The sequence below is a fragment of the Vicia villosa genome, linkage group LG5 (assembly GCF_029867415.1).
Source record: "Vicia villosa cultivar HV-30 ecotype Madison, WI linkage group LG5, Vvil1.0, whole genome shotgun sequence".
NCBI classification, from domain to species: domain Eukaryota; kingdom Viridiplantae; phylum Streptophyta; class Magnoliopsida; order Fabales; family Fabaceae; genus Vicia; species Vicia villosa.
This window is the reverse complement of record NC_081184.1, coordinates 32,895,650-32,901,649: the sequence shown is the minus strand read 5'-3', so window position 1 is coordinate 32,901,649 and position 6,000 is coordinate 32,895,650. Positions and strand designations below refer to the sequence as shown.

The 6,000-nt window shown below is 30.6% G+C and overlaps 1 long non-coding RNA gene across 1 annotated transcript; it reads left to right on the top strand.

Moving 5' to 3' along the window:
* The first annotated feature begins 1,226 nt into the window (after positions 1-1,226).
* Positions 1,227-4,185, top strand: LOC131601541 (uncharacterized). The gene is made up of 2 exons (XR_009283675.1): positions 1,227-1,507; positions 3,962-4,185. It is a non-coding gene; the product is annotated as an uncharacterized LOC131601541 (long non-coding RNA).
* Positions 4,186-6,000: the final 1,815 nt, after the last annotated feature.

Below are 6,000 nucleotides of genomic sequence, written 5' to 3'. Positions count from 1 at the left end.
TTTTGTTTTTTAATTGATTTAAATGTTTTATTAATTATAATAAATGTTTTTTATTAGTTATAATGATTAAAATATAATTAAAAATGTAAAAAATATTATAATAAATAAAAAATAATTTTTTTTATTATAAATAATGATTAAAATACAATAAAATATAATAAAAAACATTATAATATAATAAAAAAAATTATTTGCCAATAAATTTTTTTAATTGAATTTAAGGATTTATTAATTATAAAAATTGTTTTTTATTATAATTAATGATTAAAATATAATAAAAAAGCCAATATTTATTTTATTCAATACATAAACGGGTACAAGGAAAAAAAGCCTATTTTTTCTTCTTTGGTTGAACCATATGTCCCCCAGTGAGACATTTTTTAGGTATCTTTGATCTCGTACCCCTACGTAACGATTGATCATTGTTTGGTGGAAGTTGCCTTTGTGGAGAATCGTCGCTTGAAAGATCTTACTTATAGGCAATGTGGCTGTACAATCTTACTTATAGGCAAAAAAATATTAATAAAATATATGTCCTCGTCCATCTATTGGCCGAACCTACACATGCTCGTCCATCTATTGGCCGAACCTACACATGTTCGTCCTACCCGTGACTTACTCATATTTTTAATAATTAAAAAAGCATTTTTTTTAATTTTTTATTATATTTTAATCATTAATTATAATAAAAAACAATTTTTATAATTAATAAATCCAATTAAAAAAATTTATTGGCAAAAATTTTTTTTTATTATATTATAATGTTTTTTATTATATTTTATTGTATTTTAATCATTATTTATAATAAAAAAAATTATTTTTTTATTTATTATAATATTTTTTACATTTTTAATTATATTTTAATCATTATAACTAATAAAAAAAATTTATTATAATTAATAAAACATTTAAATCAATTAAAAAAACAAAAAAAAAACGGACTAGTTAGAGTCCAACCAACCCCTGGCCGGACCCCAACAGGAGAAAAAAGTGCTTCATCAGTCCGGCCAACCCCTGGACGGACCCCAAAGGAATGTGTGGCAAACTGGTATTTTTTTTTCATTTCATGGCATATTGGTATTTTTGTTTCATTTTTGTGGCACATGAGTAAAAAAATCAAAACTTTTACTTCAACTTAATTAAAAGGATAAATTTAAATTTGGGGTGGGAATATAAGTACATTAGGGTTCAAATTTAACATTGTGCAAGTTTAAGCCCAATAAAATCTTAATTAATATTCTATTCAAAATCCCACTTTTTTTCCCTACCAGAATAAAAAAAAAAAAACTCGTCTTCTTCACAATTCGATTTTCATCTTTCAAAACAGAAAACCCGATCTATCTGACTCCGTGAAGTTTCAGCTATGGCGTTCATGAAGGGTAAACCAGTAATCACCAAAATTGCAGCGTTGGCGAGATACGGTGTTCTACCAGGAGCCATGGTGGCGGCGCTCGTTTACTCTCCTCCTAATTACGCTGACAAACACTCCTCCGCCACCGCCAATTAGGTAAATCGTTTCTTCAGTAATGCATTCTGTTTGATTCTGTGAATTCGCTATGTAATTGAATCACCGATTTATTGTATGAATTGAATGAATATCGAATTTGATCCTGAAATCATAAGATAGTCTCAAGTTAATAGTGATTTTAGGTTTTAAATAACGGTCACGCTTTCGCGATTTTTGATCGGTAGAGGTGTTGCGACACTGATTGCGGTAGTTGCGATGTGAATGAATATCATTTTGAGATGTAGTATTGATGCAATCTAAATTGATGTATTTGATGCCTTTAATTTGGTTGCATGATGTATTTAGGGAAAAATTTGAGGGTTTATAGTTCTATAACTTTATGTTTTCAGTGCTTTCTTTGTCTTTATGTCTTTACTGTTTTTATTAGGGCTATTCATGGTACAGTTCGTGAAAAAATTGAACCGAACATGTAGTAAATATTCACTAGAGCTGAATCGAATTGTTTCAATTTATTAAGAACTGAACTGAACCAAAATTATTGGTTTGGTATACCATTTTGAAATTCCGAACCGTATCAAACCGTTAGAAGACAATTTTTTCCAAGCCGAACCGTTTATCAAAGAACCGAACCGTCAAGCTATTTTTCAAATTTTTTTATAAAAAAATTAACTTGTTTTAAGCATTTTTCATTTTCAGTTTTGGTTCGGTTCGGCTTCAGTTTCAGCTCGGTTCGGTTTCAGTTACTGTTCGGTTGTAGAACTGTTTGTGCATAATTGTTTGGTTCACTAACCAAACATAACGGTTTGGTTATTTTAACTTCAGTTCGGTTCAGCGGTTCAGTTCAATTCTTAGATTTTTTGACCAGCCCTAGTTTTTTTCATTCAATCGGCAGAAATGTGGGATTTTCCTTGTATGGTGTAGGGTTGAAAAAATCTTAACAGGTTTTGTATATGTATTTGAGAGAAACTGTTGGGAGTTCTTGAGTTATGGAAGTAAATAAAAGCATTTTGAAACATATTAACTCATAGTAGTAGGTAATTTTTATGAAGAAAGTTTTCAGTTGTGGGGCCAATTATGTACTGCGATGTATTTTATCGATAAAGAATATTTAGTATTCATTGTTTTCAAAGAATGCCACAACCATAGGCCTTCGTTGGGATAATTCTGTTAGTGGTGCAGAAGCGATGCATAAATTACAGCCAAGTTTTGTTTTATTTGGCTGGATTAGCTACATGAGTTATGTGATTATGTTGGGGTCAATCAAGAAGAAAGCCATTTTGTTTTGAAAAAAATCGTCTAAACATACCGTCGATTCGTTTTCCTAATTATTTCCTAGGTCTTTTCGAGCCTCCATACTATACTGTCTTCTGTTTGATCATATTGTTCTTATTCGAGCCTCCATTGGTTTTCTTCTCATGTGATCAAAGATTATTCAAACTTGACTCGACTACAATAATGCCTTCATTGCTCTTCTCCTCACCAAGTGTTATTCCATACTTTTCTTGAACTCATTGGTTCAATCTTGTATTTTCTGTGTGTTCACTGATCCACTTCTGCATCTAACTAGTTGCCTCTACATTTTTCTTTGCTTTTTTGGCACTCGATTGTCCCACTTTCTCCAAATCAAATTCTATTCTCTATTTTTGGAAGTATTGGATGGCCTGAAGTGAGATGCTTAGCAACTACTTGTATTTCTAAAAGCCTGTTTTATTTTTGTTTCTGTTTTCAACTTTTGTTGTCCCTCTTCAAATGGTGGATTTTTCGGCTTTCCGTCATCCACCATGGATAGCGATAGCCACTGCTTTCCATACATATGAAGGCCAGTTAAACCTCTACCTCTTGTTTGTTATTTTGGATAACAAACATAGTTTCCGCCTTAAATATCCATCTACCCAAAAGACCATTTTAATCAAATTTAGGCAATTAAACATTCTCAAAGCATTCTTATACTCATTTGGAAATCGGGATCTCATCTTCAAGGTTCATTGAATGAACATTGAAATGTCCTTGATCATGCATTTAATTATTTCTAACATCGTTAGAACTTCCTGCTAGCCAGCCTCTTTTTGCTTAGCTAAATCCTTCAACAATCGAAGAACGCCATCCAAATTGTTAATTTTCTCACACTTTTCTCCAAAATCTTGCATCTGATCCTTGTGGTGGAATTGGAACTCTGCATCTTGGCATTCGAATCATGTCTTCCACGTTTCACCAATCTTTCTACTTGAGTCCATCCTTGTCAAAGGTGACTGGCAGTTCAAACCAAATTGCTGGACTCTAGAACTAAACAAAAATTCTTGATTTATCATGTATAAAGCGTTGACACAGACACACATATACACAGACACAAAACGTCAGTAATAATTTGAAAAAATCCGAGTGATTGAATGTAACAGATTTTAACAAAAATACCATCAGCATAGTTGTATCTTATTTTGTGACACGATTTTAATATTAGGTGAAATAACAGATTATTATATTTGGATGGAACAGGTGCACGAGGGTTACATTACATGAAGAAAATCAGCAGTATGTGAGAGTCCTTTAATGCAACATGTTCTGTAATAAATTGAGTGACTAGTTTTGTTTTAGAAATACTTAGATTATGACTGTTTTGGGAGACAATTTGTTTCATCTGAGTTTTGTGGAATCAACTCTTTTGTCTCTTGAGTATCACTGAAAATAATAACAAGGAATGACCCTCACATTTGTTATTATGCACCATTTATTTTCTTAATAGTTACAGTTTTTACAATTCAGCAACTACTTGTTTATTAACCCAAGTTAGAATAAATATAAAAAGGCAATAGGAGTTGGTCATCGTAAACTTTTATTATGCACCGCCCACTACGAACGCCACAGAGGAATCCTTATGGTGATGGTGTGAACAGACCAATAGCGACGGAATTTAAGTTCATGTTGCCCAAGCTCGCCCACACGAAGAGCAATGGAGAAAGTTAGACAAAGTGGATCGTTATTTTGAATTGAAAAGTATGAACGAGGGAGAGAAAATGCAGGCCCTAATTGTAGACATGGAAGGGATAACTTTTACTTGAAACTAATTATTGGAATTCTCTTCTCAAACTCAACTTGGGAGGAATTTCGAACTAGTATCCTCGAAATGTTGAAGTGCCCCATGATTCAAAGCCCTTTTGAGCCATTGCTTAATCTTAATCAAACAGGGATAGTAGAAGAATATCATGATCATTTTGAATGGTATACAAAGCCCTTAATATGTATTGGACTGCCAAATTGAAAGGGAATTTTCCTTAATGTATTCAAGGATGTGTCATGGACTGAAATCAAACTCCATACAATAGAAAGATCGAATGAATTGATGATTTATGTATTTAAGGTGTTGTTGAGGGAAGTAGATGTACAGGAAGAAAACGAGGGGGAAAAGCAACAGGAAGAAAATTCTAAGTTGGAGATGAAAAATGTACAACCCTCTATGTATAGATAAGACCCATTAAAAAAAATCATCAAATTGTAGGAATTATGGAAAAGATGATAGTGCTATAGATTGTAGAGCTTCATATAATTTAATATCTTCTATGTTGGTTAAAGAAGAAAAATTGACCATAGAAGAAACTCCACCATATCATGTGAAAGTGGTAGATGGAAGATGGGTTTCATGCAAAAGAATGTGCCCTAAACTAAAAATCCCCATGCAATGGATGGAAATATAAAAAGACTTTGTTATTTTTTAGTTATGAGAAATGGATATGGTATTGGAAATGGAGTGGCTATCTAACTTCGTTACCAACACAACATACCATTGGAAAATAAATACTAAATTTTAAAAGGAGAGTCTGAATTAGAGAGATCTCCGCTTCTGCAATAGAAGAAATTAGAGCATTATATTTGATTTAGGTATAATAAGACCTTTGGTTAAAACGAAAGAGACTTCTTCATCTCATTCAAGTGTTCTTTTATTTGTATTTATTAATTATGTAGAAAGTTGAGAAATAATTACTATGACGTAATTACAACTACAATTTCCTATAAACCATTCATATTGACCATCTAAATGATCTTAATAAACACCATTCAATTTTGTTAATTAATTCACATATAAAAATGTAAAAATATTTAATATAATTCAATAGATACTTTTTAACTCCTTTTATAAATACATAAATAAATAAAATCAAACTCATTAAACTATTAAAATAATGTAAATATTTATTTTGTTTCGTCAAAAGAAAAATGTGTGAAGGAGATGACCAAAACATCCACTACAACTCAAACATTTTCTATATATTTCCAGTGAATGTGAGGAGCGAAAATTTTTTAATATTTACTTTTAAGATCAAGAAAATAAAAATTTAAATATGATTCAATTTGCGACGTTAATATTTATTTATATTTATGTATTAATGTAAATAAATTCTTAATATTTTTAAATTAATAATTTTATAAAAAATTTAAAAACAAACTTAAATATTAAAAAATAATAAATAAAAACATATATATTTTATTTTATTTTTATAAATCTAGAATTTTTTTTATGTGCGACTGCAGAGTTGAAA